The 14,060-nt window shown below is 44.1% G+C and overlaps 1 protein-coding gene across 1 annotated transcript in view; it reads right to left on the bottom strand.

Moving 5' to 3' along the window:
* Window positions 1–14,060, bottom strand: part of GMDS (GDP-mannose 4,6-dehydratase) — a 1,865,819-nt gene that overhangs the window by 614,465 nt on the left and 1,237,294 nt on the right. The gene's annotated exons all lie outside the window — the stretch shown is intronic.

The raw sequence follows: 14,060 nt of genomic DNA, 5'->3' as shown, positions 1-14,060 counted from the left end.
TATTAATAACTGCAGACTAGCTGCACTTTCCCACAGGCCTGCACAGGATCTCTCCGTCAGACGCAGCCCCTCGGAAAGGGGAACCCGCCGCCGGGCAGACACTGGGCCCGCCGGGCCTCCTGAGAAGGAAGCAGTGAGGTCCCGGGGGCACCGCGAGCAGTGCCCTGCGTGGCAGGGCGGCCCACGCGCTGTCAGGAACCTCCGCGCACACCAGGAGGTAAAGGGCTCACGCTAACATGGGATCCTGCGGAGGCCCTCCGGCTACCAGGGGAGAAAATGGCGTCCGCGTCCCACGTGATCCGCTGAAAGGGATGTTTTGTTCTAAAATGTTCTCCCGATGGAAAACAGTGTAACCGGACGGGCGCACTTAATTTCTTTCACCTTACCTATGCAAGTGATTAATCAAGAGCGCGAAGGGAAGCTAACCAGCATTTATTAACTCAAGTGCTTGAAATGAACATCTTTATTTTGTATTTTTGCAGTTTTACATAGCGGGTGCTGGGCCCGAAGGCATCAGAGCCCTTTACAATAGCAGCAGGATACACTGGTTACAGCGAGCTACAGTTATAGTAATTAAACTCCGACATTTGCATTGGTGGATGTGACCAGGACAATTGCAGCAGATGGTCAAAGATCGCATACAGTTCAAGCATTGATTAAGATGGTGGGGGTCACATAACTTAGGTAGTTCGTATCCTGTTAGAGAGAGAACTTAGGTATGGTCGAGGGTGATTAACCAAGGTGCCTATGCCTTCAACATCATATTTGAACCGCTACGATATTGCAGTAATGGGCATGAATAATACCAGAAATTGCAAACCCCTGAGTGGAAGCAACATGTCAATTTACAACCCTCATGTCTGACTAAATAATTGACAGAGACCCTTCAATCTCTTTAGCGCCTATTTATGAAAAGTAAGTGCCATATACAATCCATCCATAAAATACCACTACAGTACTTTTTGGATTCAAGAGTTAAAGGCTAAAGTGCAAAATAAGGGCAGATTGCCAGAATAAAAACTAGTAAATATCAGGCCCAAGTACCTTTGCAAAAATGAAATACGATTCCTGTACACCTTCAAATCAAAAGTCCCTTGGTGAGCCCAAATTAGGGTTTTAATCTACAATAATTTTTAGGAAAAGTCCAGAACATATTGGTAGCTACAGTCGATTAAAGTAACCATACACAGTAAGAACATACTGTTTATTGCACATATTGTTTCAAATACTGTAAAACTTAGAGCAGGGGTCTCCAACGTGTCCCTCGGGAGCTACTGGTAACTCACTAGTACCCTGAAAGTAGCTCCATGAAGTGCAGTATGGAACAGAATATAATTTAGAGGGCCTAGATACAACTGAAAAAGGCACAACTGCCCATCTCCTGACCCTTAGAGTGGCAGCGAGCCAAACCCATGTCAGAGTCACACGCTTATACTCTAACACACAGTGTGACAGTCTGAGGGATGTGCAACACCATGAACACTTCCCTCTGCTCTCAATTTAGCAAAGTCATGCAGATTTGTCACTTTTCAGGGCCCACTCTTAACAGTAATACAGTGTGTGGAAAAAAAAATCTTGGAGCCTTATTGTTAAAGGAAAAAGGGCAAACTTGATAGAAAAATGTGCATTTGAGAAAGTTATATACTGGTGTGTGAAAACAAAGTGATTGGAAATTCACAATATATTTAAAGCTGCTCACTGAATAAATAATTCATGGTGTGTTTGGGAGATTTATAACAGTATTTCCTTTGTGCCATTAGATACTTGTTAGCATTGTTACTCTGTTAGTTATGTGGAGGCATTTTCAATTGATAAAGCTTTTCTCCCCACAATGATGTGGGTGACCCCATCTTAAGTGTTGAGGTGTTCGGTGTTCAATCACAATATCAAGTTTTAACCCCTTCGGTGCGTCACCCCCAACAGCCTCGGGAGCTGGGAAAGAACTTCGCAAGCTCCTGAGGCTGCAGCTTTAGTTTCCCTGAAATGACGATCAGTGCGCACGTCGGGCTGACGTCATTTCAGTAAAACCAAAATTGAAATGAGCCAATAGGCTCATTTCAGTTTTGCTTTCTATGTGCTCAGGGGTCTATCTCAGTCCACTGAGCACCAAAAAAGACAGGAGAGGTATCATTGGAAAGGGGAGAGTCTCCCCTCTCCAATTGTATCCCTCCCTAGTGGAGAGTAAAAAAATGAGTACAACACAATTTCTGTTGATCAAGGATGAAGCTAATGGTATCCTTTTTGGAATGTTCGCTTTTAATGGTGTGTTTCTTAGCAAGCCAGCCAACACGTGTTTTGTCAATAGGGTGTTAAACCCTGGACTTCTTCAGGGCTGTAACTATCCTCGTGTCTCCGCGTTTCAACCGTTTGAAACGCGATCCCGGAAACACGAGGGGAGTCGGGCGTACTTGCTAGAGACTAACCAACGGCTTATTATGCAGCACTAACTGAACTAAAACTGCCACACTGTGGCTTGACCATTTTTGGATCTGGGAATTAAGGCGCCACACTCAGCTGTGCCACGGAATTGGTTTAGAATAGCATTTTACAGCCTGAGCTGAGACTTACATTACAGAAAAGATAAGGATTCACACTAAGACCGGTACAAAAGGGGGTGGCGATGGACGGAGCATCTGAACCAATCAAACACTCACACCCAGTCAACAGATCTGGGTTTTATCCATCACCGTTCTTTAGCCCACTCGGCCACCCCAGTTCAGACATGGCCATATGCAAATCAGTCTGACCCTGTGCCTCATGGGAACAGTCCAGCCCGAACTGCCAAGCCATGCCTTCCCTGGACCGGAAACAAGCTTCCTAGGACCGGTTTCTGGCATTTCAGCCGTCTTCAGCCAGGCTTGCTTGAATCCAGTGGCAAAGTGAGCAAGGGACTCGCGTCTGAGGATGCCCTGCCAACTTATGGCGAACAAAGCGGTACAAAAGGGGGTGGCGATGGACGGAGCATCTGAACCAATCAAACACTCACACCCAGTCAACAGATCTGGACTGGGGTGGCGGAGTGGGCTAAAGAACGGTGATGGATTAAACCCATATCTGTTGACTGGGTGTGAGTGTTTGATTGGTTCAGATGCTCCGTCCATCACCACCCCCTTTTGTACCGCTTCACACTAAGACCAGCACTGTGGAATATTTATAACTTACCGGGTCGGAAAAATCCACTTGCCTCATTACAGCCCAGAAGAAGTCAAGGGTTTAACAGCCTACTGACGAAACACGTGTTGGCTGGCTTGCTAAGAAACACACCATTAAAAGCGAACATTCCAAAAAGGACAGCATTATCTTCATCCTTGATAAACAGAAATTGTGTTTAACAGTTTTTTTACTTTACTCACAAGCGTGTGCATAGGACTTGTTGTGTATACTTGGTCCGACCTCTAGGTCCCTATTTGAGGGTTTAGGGTTTTTTCCCCTCGCCTGTGGCACTGCAGTAAACTGTTTTCTCTTGTGTAATTTCACGCAATTTGGTAAAGCGCTGTTTGAAAACCAGTGAAATCAACACCCCCCTTTTTGTTCCTAACGTAAATGGCTGTTTTTTTAACTAATTTTCAATTTTTTTCTATTTTCAACTGCAAGTTTCCATACAAATACAGATCTACATAAATGACCCTTTGCTGAATTCAAAATCTTGTCTACTTTTCAGAAATGTATAGGTTTCCAGGATCCATCATTGCTTTCATACTCATTTTTACCATTAACTAGAAGGTGGTTAAAAGCACAAAAAGTAGCAGCAAAAATAGGCTATGTCCCAGAAAAATGCCAAAACTGTGTAAAAGAATGGTTTTCTGACAAAAGTCTGCTTATCCGTGAAAGCTGGGAAGATGGTGATTTCAGCACCACAACCCCTTTGTTGATGCCATTTGCTGGGGAAAAAACTGCTGCTTTCATCTGTAGCCCTATTTTCCCTTTTCCCTCCAAAAACCAACATTTTTGCTGTATTTTGGCTAATTTCTGGGTCCCCTCCAGGGGAATCAACAATCCCTAGGTACCTTTAAAATCTCCATGATGTAATTTGACGGGATACCTTATGTGGTCAAAAAGTTACAGGGGCCTAAGCACAAACTACCCTAAATAGCCAATAAAAGGCATAGCAGAGGGGGAGAAAGGCCTAGCAGCGAAGGGGTTAAATATTGTGTCAAAATATTTTATCGACAACCACATCATCATGAAGGTTAAATATAGATATACATTCTTAACACCGTATCTATTTATTGTGATATATTTAGAACTATAATTCTGCCTGGTTTAAACACTATTCTGGTTGTATCTGATGGGGTCACAAATGCAACAATGATCAAAGTCATTAGTAGCTCTGGACTATTTTTATTGATCAGTAGTAGACCTCATAATAAGAAAGGTTAAAGACTCCTGTAATTAGTGCAGGTTCTTCTCACAAGTAATTCACAAATACAAGTGTTATATTGTGATTTTACTGCAATTCTAACAAGTAAGACAATGTGCCAATCATGTAAATGCCATCCCTTTATATGAAGCCACATGAAAAACCATAACCAGATTTTTCTTGGAAGGTTGACAGTGTAAACAGAGTCTCTTTGGGGAGGAAAGTGGCCTACACAGAGAAAACCACCACAGCTTTTTCTCATTTACCATGTTCGAGATGAGCACTACAACAATAACGGCAAACACGTGCAAGGACGAAGGCATGGTGTTATCGCCACTTAGCTTCAAGGCACTGAAAAAGGATGTTTCCAGGGCTGGGGACAATGACACCAACACTACAAGTGGTCTAAGGAAAAACAAGTTAAATCCCTTTTCTTCATCTTTTTACCCTGAGCAGGAAGGGATGAGGCAAACAATTTGCGCTACTGTCTGTAGCACAGATTTTTCCCACCAGGATACAAACAGAGAAACCGAACTGCGAAACCAGGTGCAGCACACGTATCATTAATAAATCATGTTAAGTTAGTCAAAGATTTTAACAAATAAATCATGTCCCATGAAATCCCTCTAAATAAAAGCAATAGGACGTGAGAGGCAAATTGATGTTGACGCATATTTGCTGCTAATTCAACAATATTATGAAAATATTTTCTCGAGTATTTCCTATATGTCGCATCTGAAAAGGTAATAATTTGTTTTTATATCTATTTCTTACTGCATTAAGAGTGAACATGTTGTGAGAATTCTTTGCTTAATTTTTTTGTTTTGACAAAAAAAATATCATGAGCTCCACTCTGCTACAGAAATAGCAAACATTTTGCAAATGGATTGTCACTGTTTTCATTGAACCAGTTCAAAATTTCGGTGATGTGGCGGGCAGTGCTTGAGATGGAAAAATAGAAGTGCTTGTTTCTGAGTAGTGCCAGCACTCTGCAATTAAAAGTATAGCATTTCTCTTGAGAAGTGCCATTTCTCTTGAGAAGTGCCTTTACTCTCATTCCCAAAATAAAAAAGTGTTGGCACTCTGTACCGGACAGTACCAGTATATTTAATACACTGGTGGCGGGTGTGCCCTCCACAGACAAACTTTGCACTCTGGCATTTTCGTCCACTTGGCACACACTGTCATTTTCGTCCACTTGGCACATTCTGGCATTTTCGTCCACTCGATTCAGTTAAAAAGAACTACGATTATAAATCTGTGAATGTTTGATTGACAAATAACAGCCTAATACTGGAAACAGCAGGGCTTCACAACAGGGGTTCCAGCGACAATTAATCATATGATAATCCTAGCTTGATCCTCATACGTATTGGATACTGATTGTTCAGACTGTGCTAATTTATGAAGAGACCCTCGTAACAGATTAGAACAAGTACTCACCCACCCCCAACTTATTTTAGTTTTGGCTCTTTATGACACAGCAACCCACTCACTGCACAGGTAGCACTAAATTAGATGGCCTTTTACACAATTCTTCCAGTTTCGAGGGTTGTGTTATCCAGTGATCTAGGTGTTTGGGCTGCTGTGTAAACTTAGAGGTGATTAGGTAACATGCTGTGCAAGCATGAGAATGCAAGTACAGAGCGTACTGCTTTTATCAGAGTTTGCTTCGCTTACTGCAAGAATCAGATGCATGTCTCTCTCTCTGCAGAAGAATCTATATGCCACGGATGCACTCCTTACTCTGAAGGGATAGAGAGAAAATATAACCACAAATGCTGGCAAAGCAGTCTCTAAAGGGTTTGTTGCATAATAAGAGCCATATTATGGCCATGCACCATCCAATCTCAGCTTCTTTGGCTCCACATCCATTTTTGATGGATGATCCAACCAACTAAAAAGCATATTGTAGTACAATAGACATGGACAAGTAAATCTGCCAAGAAAAGCACAAGATTAATTTGCAAGCTTCACATAGACTGGCGCTTAAACTCAACAAGCTGTGACCCAGTGTAGCATGTCAGTGATCAACGGAATAAGGACACGATTACAGCTGGTAAACCACATTTTACAGAAAAAGGCCTGCCGCAACTAGAGCAGAGAGTTCAACCATGCCAAAAGAGATGGGAATCCAGCAGTCATTTAATTAGATTTAGCGCATTCTTTAAAGTGGTTGCAGTGGTTTTAAAATGACATGCAGTCAGAAATTATACTAACCAAAACAAATAAAAAACTAAAAATGCTAATAGGTACAAGAAATAACAACAGTGAAGCATTTGGCATCAAAGATCAAAACGACCTCACTGAATTGAGCGAGGTTTTTGGAATTTATGGAATAAGTGCATACGTTTTGACTCATTAGGGCAAAGGAGGCAGAAGGGTAGTTACTATATTTGATTGGAAATGACCAGTGGGGATGTCTTTCAGCCTTACATGATCATTGAAATACGCTAGGTCCACGCAAATAGCTCGCTAATGGCTGCGGTGGACCGGGGAGGGACTGGCGGAAACTCGCACCGACTTCGGGTACCGGTAAGTGTGCAAAGAATAGAGGTGCAAATACGTAATTTTTAAGACCGAGTAAAATTTCGGGGGTCAATTCACACACACTGAAACAGATTATTAAAAATACTCGTGGGCACACACACAGCTAAAACGAACGCAGCCTCCGACAACCGAGCTGTCCTCTAGCATGTCAGTTGTAGGCTGTTATCAGGAATCAACCAAATTAACATCCAGTGGTTAAAAAGAGGTCCCATTCTACATTCACCTCTGGGTTTCAAGTACTTCAATGCAAGGTGACTCTCATTGATGCTTTATAACTCAGGTAGGAAAAGACACTACTTCCAAATAAAGAGTGTCCGATAAAGTATGTAGCTCACAAGGGTGGGAGGAGTGGTGACGGTTCAACCTACGTGTTCCCAAAGCGAGTCACCCTTGGAAGGCCTGCAGATGTTTATTCAAAAGACAAAACATGAGTAATAGTCTCAAATGTGCTCTGGGTGGCAATTAGCATGGTAGTAGCAAACATTTGCACTGTCAACCCGCATGAGGCACCGATGCCCTACTTGCTCGGTTCTGCTTTTAATGCAGTAAACCACCACAACTTGTGGGAAAGCCTGGTGTTGGCTTTTAGCTGTCAAATGCATTTCCCTTCGGAGAAATATGCCTAGCGGCTCAATTACCAGTCATTCCCAATACACTACAGCGCTGAGCACGAGTGATGTGGCTTTGACATTTAACCTCTGACCCTTAAATATTTGCTAGCTTTTAAACTGATTGTGTACAATTATCCCATCACGTCAAGCGCTGATTTATCATCCCGTCCAATAGCTTGTGCTCCAGCAAACGCTTAACTGAGACGCCTGTTTCAGAACACTTAAATATTTTACTGTCCATTATATATGCGAAAAGTGCTCCCCTGCAAAACAACTGTCAGGCTCGGACAAGGGACTGCTTTAGACCTCACATAGTGCAACAACGGGCTCGCGCATGGAAATGTTGAAAAGGAGGCAGGCGAGGTCAGGCAGAAAAGACAAGAAACCGAGTTCAGGAAACAGAATTGAGCTTTATGATGGTGAGCGGCTCTTGTATCATGCCTACTGTCACAGTTAAGGCACGGCGGTCCTTTCTGCTAGACTGTCTACAAACACACAGGGAAAGCCCCAGTACCAGGGTCAAGGGTGTAGTAGCCAGAGAAATAAAATACCCCCACTTTGATCTATATTTCGAACACCATTGGGTGAGAAAAGCGCAAAGGCTCTTACCATTGTAGATGAGGTCCCTTCATTCCACCTTCCACCCATCTATTTCTCATTCCATTGAGTTTCATGCTTCTATCTAATAATCTATCTTTTCAAGATTCCATCCATCCACCCTATCATCATTAGTCTTCCATCCATGCTTCCACTCACACTTGGTACTCAATACTCCAGGACTGCCCACTGATAGCAGTGGACAGACGCCTACTTACCATACCTGACAATGTCCTCTATGACAAGAACTGAGTTGTTCTGTCCCATTTTAGGGGTCGCTTATCCCACATGCACTGTACCCTCAAGTAATATTAAGCCTACTTGGTTCCGGTACATGTTGCCTTCCGATCCAATCTTCATTATACATAGAAACAAAAGCAGCTCAGTAATGAAGGCTCCCTTGCTATTTGACCTTCATTGCGTTTAGTTACAAATGCAGGGAAAAAATGAAGGGTCCATGCTATCTGCCTTTCATTTATCTTAATCAGATTGCAGTGGAGAATCCATGACAGTTCTGTTTTTTGTCAAATGAAGATCCAGTGAGACCTGCCATCTTTAGGACTGGAGGCTTGCTAAGTCTTGGCTGAAGCCATATTCTCTGGATCGTTTATTAATACCTCATAAATAATATGCTGGACAACAATAGTGCTAGTGGTGTGTGGTATTGTGAGTGACTGCATTCTGCCTAATTACTAGGAGTCTGCATCTAAGAGGGGCAAGCAAGAGGCAAAGTAGTTTGTCTTAGGCTGCCGCCACCCACATATTCCTCCTGCCCTCTAGGATGCAGGCAGCATTTGTGTTGTCGCTGATAGTGGTGCAGTAATTAGCAGAGAGGGCCTTAAGTTGCATCATGTTTTTTGCTTGGTGTTGGAACGGAAAACCGGACCATATTGCATGAAATATGTCATATCCAAGATGACAACTGTAGTTCTATTTACATTAAATCTACACAAAAAACCCTAGATCTTTCTACGGGAAGGAACTAGAGGCGAAGGGGTGTTCAGGGTGAGCTGGCCTCAAACCTAATATGCACACACAAAATGAGGCTACCCTGAATACATTCTCGCTACGGGGCCAATAGAAGGGGGGTCCTCACAGCAGGCAGATAAGGTGGTGTTTATTTACACTCCTCACAGCCCTGCTGTGCAGTTCTTTTTTACATTCTGAGGCTGAGGGGACTCACCTGGCTGCTATGGAGCATCGTCTGATTGGGGGTGGAGTGCCCCCCCCCGCTCTCCTGGCCCTGCAACAATGCACATCCTGGGCGAGGTGATGTGTCTCCTCCTCCAGGATGGACAGGGGGAAGCTTCAAAGGCATACCGCCTCTGAGAGCTTCATCAGATTATTTGCTGAACCCAGCAACTGGCCCCCCCACCCGTTCTACCCCCACTCTGGCGGGAAGACTGGTGGGAAAAACTACGTCAGGAAGGAGGGTGTGCCAACCTTTGCCAAATCCACCCCTCAGGTGGTGGAGGCGAGGTGAAGCACAACCCCAGGCTCCGGCCATCTTGTAGAAGGGGAGCCGTGCCCAATCCCAGCTAGGCTCCTGCCCCCCTCCCACAGGAGAGTAGCAGGCTAGGGGGTGTCCTCACCCCAGGACAGGGACCCATTGGTCCCTGCCCTTGCTCTACCTGTAACGCCCCTAAATTTAATATTTAAGGGCTCCCTGAACCTTCCTTCCTCAGATCCCGATATCAAAAGAAGAAAGAAGATCAAGAAGAAGAAGACCCGCAGCGCAGCTGCTAACAACAGGACAACAACAACTGACTTGGCCCCAGCCCTACCGGCCTGTTGATCCTGGAACCTGCTCCTGCCTAATCCCGGCGACCTCCGCGGACAGCAACCTTGGGACACCCAGATGACCTGCCTGCCTTGACCCTCTCGAAGATTGGGAATCCCTTCAGCTGAGGCTCTGCTGCAACACCCCACCTGGTGCTCACCAGGAAGCTCCGAACCAGCCCACTCCGCACCAGCCGAGCCCGGGCCAACCCGAACCAAGACCACTAGGACGTCCCCCCGGTGACTGGGACCCGAAGTCCAGTGCCCAAAGACCCTCCTCGACGAACCAGCCGACGCCTGCAGACTCAGAACCAGGGGCCACCCCAACCACGACCAGCCGAGGGTAAGCTTTTCCGACCCCCAAAGACACCCCGGCGCACCGCGGCCCCCTGTGCCTCCCTTTGGGGTACCTACCTGTGCTTCAAGATCCCAACTTACCTCTCGAAGTGCTGGTCGCCCCTGGAGAGTCACCGTCCCTGAGCCTGCAGCCTTTGTTCCTCTTTCAAGATCCTCATTGGATAACATTGAGCGCCCGACGGCTCAAAAGCACCCTGCACCCAGCCGCCCGAGTGCCGCTGGCTGTGACCTCTTTGCCCTATCCTACTTCCCCCCTTGCCCAGAGCAAGTGACCAGGAGCCCAGCTCTCAGAGCCGCGTGGCCTGCTAGCCAGCAGCCACCAACCGAAGGCCCCCTTTCCCTCATTGGAGAACATTGGGCCTACCTACCTCTGCACCCGGCCGCCCCTGTGCCGCTGGGACTGAACTAACTGTACTCACCTGACCCTGGGAGACCCCTGAGTCTACGCCCAGAACCCTAACTTCACCAACCAAGTACTCACCTGGAAACCGGTAATTCACTTACCTGCCATTGGATAACATTGACCCATTTTGACTCGAAAATTTTCAAAGTGTGAAGTTTTGAAAACTGAAAATATTCATATAAAATCAGCCAAAGTCTGAATTCGAAAATACTCACCTGTAATCAGGAGAGAAGCCAGTACTGTACGTTTCAGCCCAGTACTGAACCGCAAAATTAATCCCTAGCGGGTTTACTAGTAACCTGTATGTTCTCCATAGGAACCCATTGTCTGCTTTTCTATGAAATGTCTTCTAAGTGCCTACTTTTGAAAACCGCAAATATTCTTTAAAAATCGTACGAAATACTGAAACGCAATTACCTGCCTGTTTTGAGCTAAGCCCCCAGTGCTGACCCTAGGAGACTAGTGCTGGGTTACAAAAGTAACGTGATCGTACTTTACCTGTAACCTGAATTTCCTCCCATTGGATAACATTGTCAGAATCACCTTGAAACGTTTCTAAGTGTGAACTTTTAAAACAGCTTTATATTCAGGAAAATTCATCACAGTAATTAAAACCTTTTTGCTAATCTGGTTTCAGCTTAGATCATCCCAGGACTGAATCTAAGATCTAGTCCTGGAACTACCAAAGTAATCCATAAATTATCAACTGTACTTTCCTATGAAAAACCCATTGAGCCCAATGCTAGAGTGTGTTTCAGAGCTGTATTGCTGATTAGCTATCCTGTAATTATTGTGTGTACAAACGTATTGCTCCTCTGCAAAGTATTTACATGAGAGTACTCGTACCATGAAAAGTATATTTTGATAACTGTTGGTTCTAAAAATAAAACAACTATATCTGTGGATATAAAAACAATTGGCCTGGAGTTCAGTCTTTGAGTGTGTGAAACCTTTTGTTGACTGAGTGTGTACAACAATTGCTTTACACTGTCCTCTGGTACTGCCTTACTGCTCGACCAAGCTACCACTTTGGAGAGTAAGGTCAGTTCTGACTTTAACCTCTGTTATACCTCTGGGGTTGGTGGACTCTATACACACTGTACTTCCTTCTAGTCCAGTATATATAGAGCCACTTTCTCACAGACTGCACTCGGAGCAACATATAAAAAGGGGGTGAAGAGCATGCGTCATTTTGTATGTGTGGTTATACATCAGACATTTCTTATTCTTCTTTAACCATGTTGCACAGCACTGGGGATGATGAACTGCATGGCTAAAAACAATTGTTAAAGGCAATAGGCCACAACAGCAAGCCCTATTGGCTTTGCCAATGCTAGTTTACCCATGACCCTGACTGGACCACATCCCAGAAGCTACTAAATCTCTACAGAAGCCCTCCATGTAGTCCTCCACTGTATTTCACCCCTACTCTCAACTTGGTAGTGTGCAAGACCTGTGGGGACAGGGGCAGCGCCTTGTGGACAGTGAGCAGCCGAAGCACTTAGCATTCGTGCAGGGCAGACGAGTAAGGGACCTTTTTTCTATGCCAGCCGAGCTGGCTCTTTGTGCATAAAATTGCGCTAAAATTGGAGAAGGATTTTCAGATTACTCCCTATTTTCAGCCACCATTTTTCCACTTCCGAGCTCAAATTTAGCAAATCATTCTATGAGTTATAGTATTCTTTTTAGTTGAACCAACTGGACAGACAAACCTGATGGCAATCATTTGTGGAAGGAGAGTTCAACACAATAAACATGCTTCCCTACCTATATAGTTATGTGACAGCCTCTTGCCTCCCCCCTCTTCCGTCCCTTTACCAAGCAAAAGCACAAATGTAAAGAGAAAACTCTGAAAACAGGAACAGGCCGATTCCCGCCAGGAAGTTGGTGACCCGCAAACGCTTGAATTTCCATCGACAATAGCGCGGTCTCAGAGGTCCGTTGGCTTTTGATGCATAATGTATGGTTAATTCTCATAGCCGGCAGCAACCTGGTTTGGAAACTTATAGTGTTAGACAGAAAAAAAACTTCAAGCGTTGCCTTGTTCTTACTGTTATACACTGGCGTCTCTAGAGGTGAGGCCAGATGTTGCTGTTTGCCCTGGCCCCCTTCTCCCTTGGGCCCTACCACAGTAGTGGTTTAATCTATCAAGAGGCAGCAAAAAGCAGGCACTGCACCTTACCACACATAAATGTGTCCAACTACCTTCCACTGCTAATGAATTCAGTATTGTTCATTTAAAATGTTTACATCTGATTTTGTATTTACGTGCATTTATCTACATATATATATTCATTCATTCAATAAACTTTATTTCGGTTTGTTTTTAACCAACAAAGTACATAAAAATACATTTCGCTTTACTTCAGTTCATTGATGATTGTAAATATTTAAAATACATCATGTAAGTATAAGGGTTTAAAATACATCATGTAAAATCAGAAGGGAGAAGACAATTTATTAAGATTATAAAAAATTTAATAATTTTAGAAAATTTAAAAAAATTAAAAAAGCAATTATTGATCCAGTTAATTCTCGAGCCTCTACAGAATACATAGGTGTCCTTTTTAAGTAAGTAATTTCCTTCTGGTAAACCACATAGAGAACAGAAACTTCGTTATGGCAGACACTATCACTGGATTTGTGTCAAACTTCAAAATCCTAAAAAATGCTAGATAGTCCCTTATGCCCAAATTGTTACATAGTTGTATTATCCACTTTCTCCCTATGAGTGAATAGGCTGGACAGAAAAGAATGACATGCAAAATGGTTTCATTTTCAGTTCTACAGCCAGGGCCCCCCCAGTCCACCTATCAGTCATCGAATAAAGGGGGAGTGTTCCAAATCTAAACTGTAAATACAGCTTCTTCGCTAGAATAGGTTGGATTACATCTATTTCTTGTTCAAAGCTGTAAATAGACTTATGACTCAGGAAGGCACCAGTCAGGCTTGTTGAAGAGGCTGAGCGAAGTGTTCTCCCAAGATTAAAGTCCTTCACAGCACTAGACAATGTTTTCTTAGAAATAGTTGAGGATGTTGCCTCCGGGTTTGTCCATAAGTTTTCATATCCAATTTGAGCAAGAAACGGTCTAACGAAACGTAACCATGGAATTCTACCTGCTCCTGGGGAGGCTAGCACCACCTTTAATTCCTTTTTATAGCTTTCGAGTTCGGGGGTGCACCACAGCCTCCTCCAGTAAAGAAGGGGACGTGAGGCGATAACATCGGCAATGGGCCTAATATTCAGGTCAAGACTAAGTGGGACTAGTGGAGTACTCCTGGGCAGGGTTAGGATTTTCCTAATAAAGTTATTTTCTGTAGTGGTTAAATCAGTGGAAGGAACATGTCCCCAAAGTTCCGCCCCGTAAAGGGAGGATGATCTTGCTTGAACTTTGAAGATTTC

This window comes from Lissotriton helveticus, chromosome 4_1, assembly GCF_964261635.1.
Source record: "Lissotriton helveticus chromosome 4_1, aLisHel1.1, whole genome shotgun sequence".
NCBI lineage: Eukaryota > Metazoa > Chordata > Amphibia > Caudata > Salamandridae > Lissotriton > Lissotriton helveticus.
Note: the sequence above shows the minus strand (reverse complement) of the source record. Positions and strands in the feature narration are given on the sequence as shown.